The following is a 2,878-nucleotide window of genomic DNA, read 5'->3' on the forward strand; positions in this document are numbered from 1 at the left end:
CGGTACATGTATCTCACACCGATGATACTTTCTATTTAGGGTTTCTCCTCTACCGCTCGGCGACCCTCGACGACCCTCGTTCCCGATAAAATAAAGAGGAAGAAGAAGAAAAAAAAGAGAAGAAGAGGAAGAAGAAGAAAAAAAAGAGGAGAAGAAAAAGAGAAGAAGAGGAAGAAGAAGAAAAAAAAGAGGAGAAGAAATTCTTCTTCCTCTTCTTCTCTTTTTTTTCTTCTTCTTCCTCTTTATTTTATCGGGAATGAGGGTCGTCGAGGGTCATGGTCGCCGAACGGTAGAGGAAACCCTAAATAGCAAGTATCATGGGTGTGAGATACATGTGGCCATCGGTGTCAGACACTACATCCACGTCCCACAAGTGACGTGGGCGTCGAAGCCCGCGCCACTTGTGTTACGTGGATGTAGTGTCCGACACCGACCGTACATGTATCTCACACCGACGATACTTTCTATTTAGGGTTTCTCCTCTACCGCTCGATGACCCTCGACGACCCTCGTTCCCGATAAAATAAAGAGGAAGAAGAAGAAAAAAAGAGGAGAAGAAAGAATAAAGGAGAAGAACTCCTCTATTCTTTCTTCTCCTCTTTTTTTTCTTCCTCTTATTTTTTTATCCTCTTCTTCCTCTCATGTTCGACGACCCTCGACCCCTCGGCGACCCTAGACCCCCTCTCGACCCCCTCATGTCGAAGTTATCGGGTAGGGGGTATATCGACAACGACATACCCGATACATACATACATACATATCACATGCATCCATACATATATGAAAAAAATTAATATCTACTAATTAACAACCTAAATAAAAAAACTAATACATATAGGAAGAAGAAGAAAAAAGAAGAGAAGAAAGAATAGAGGAGAAGACTTCCTCTTCTTCCTCTCCTCTTCTTCTCCCTCTTCTTCCCCTTCTTCCTCGCCTCTCTCATGAATGTCCGACGTTCTCGACCCCCACCCCACGTGTCGAAGAAAAAAAGAAAAAAAAGAGGAGAAGAAGAAAGGAATAGAGGAGAAAAGAGAAAATAGAAAATATATATTCTATTTTCTCTTTTCTCCTCTATTCCTTTCTTCTTCTCCTCTTCTTTTTCTTCTTTTTTCTTCTTCTTATTTATTTCTCCTCGTCTTCCTCTCCCGTCTTCTTCTCCTTTCTTCCTCTTGTTATTTCCTTTTTCCTCTCATTCTTTTTCTTCTTCCTCCTTCTTAAAAATACATGAAGTAGTATTGCTTGTTTTTTTAAATAATGTTCAAATAGAAATTTTAGAAAAAAAGTAATGGTTTTGCCTAATTCATTGTCATATGAATATGCAAACATTTGCATATTTACAATAATCAATATCACCAAAAAAATCTATGAACAGAAAAAAATACTACTTTTCTGTTAATCTATCTTTTGCATACATATACACACATACATATACTATACATATACATATAATCAGGAAAAAACATATATGAATTTGCAAAAAAAACAGGGGGGAAGAGGGGGGCGGTGCCGGCCCTGACCAAAGCAAGAGGCGACGGCGGCGCGGGGCAACGACGGCGAGGCAAAGGCGGGGCAGTGATGGCGTCAGGGTGGCGACGAGGGGCGGCGACGGTGTAGGGGCGCGACGCGAGGCGGCGATGGCGTCGGGGCAGCGCGGGGAGGTGACCGCGACGGCGCGGGGTGGCGCGCGGCGACGGAGTCAGGGCGGCGCGGGGTGGCAACGGCGTTTGGGCGGTGCGGGACGGCGTCGGAGGCAGGGGCGACGCCGGCGACGGTGAGGCGCAGAGGGGCAGCCTAGCGGCGTCGGGCGGGAAAGACGAAGTGAATGGAAATTTTCACAAGTGCTAGTTATATAGCAAAGGCATTGGTCACGGTTCGTGGAACAAACCGTGACCGATGCCCCCCTTTAGTCCCGGTTGGTGCCACCAACCGAGACCAAAGGCCTATTTTCAGCAGCCAAAGGGCGGGAAGCATCGGCCTTTGGTCCCAGTTGGTGGCACCAACCAGGACTAAAGGCCTTGTGCAGGGTGCGCAGGGGCTGCGTCGAAAGGTTAGTCCCACCTCGTTAGTTGAGAGGGGTGCGCAGTGGTTTATAAGCCCCACTGCCGCACCCCTCTCGAGCTCCTCTCCATTGTAGGCTTACGGGCCTAATTGTCACTGCTATGCCTGTGGGCCTACTGGGCCTCCTGCAGGCCTGAATCCTGGCCCTTGGATGGGTTTCTAGTCGTATTCAAGCCGTGGGGGCCCAGTAGGTGGCATTTTTTTGTTTTTTTGTTGCTTTATTTATTTTCTTTTGTTTTTTGCTTTATTTTTTAATTCTTTATGCTTTTAGTTTTAGAAAAATTATAAACTTTTTGTTAATGCCATTAGTTTTCAAATTTGTAAACACTTTTTTGTTTTTTTGTTTTCTTTGTTGCTTTATTTATTTTATTTTGTTTCTACTTACAACAAAATACTTATTGTTGCTATTTTTTTTCCAGTTTTTTTGTTTTGTTTTCTGCATTATTTATTTTCTTTTGTTTTTTGCTTTATTTTTTTATTCTTTTTGCTTTTAGTTTTAGGAAAATTATAAACTTTCTGTTAGTGCCATTAGTTTTCAAATTTGAAAACACTTTTTTAGTTTTTTTGTTTTCTTTGTTGCTTTATTTATTTTATTTTGTGATTAACTTTACTATAAAAATAGTTTTTTTCCTATTTTTTTGATTTGTTTTTTGCATTATTTATTTTCTTTTGTTTTTTGCTTTAATTTTTAACTATGTTTGCTTTTAGGTTAGCAAAATTATAAACTTTCTGTTAGTGCCACTAGTTTTAGAAAAATTATAAACTTTCTGTTAGTGTCATTAGTTTTCAAATTTGAATAGTTAAAATTTGAATTCTTTGA

This window comes from Triticum dicoccoides, chromosome 7A, assembly GCF_002162155.2.
Source record: "Triticum dicoccoides isolate Atlit2015 ecotype Zavitan chromosome 7A, WEW_v2.0, whole genome shotgun sequence".
NCBI lineage: Eukaryota > Viridiplantae > Streptophyta > Magnoliopsida > Poales > Poaceae > Triticum > Triticum dicoccoides.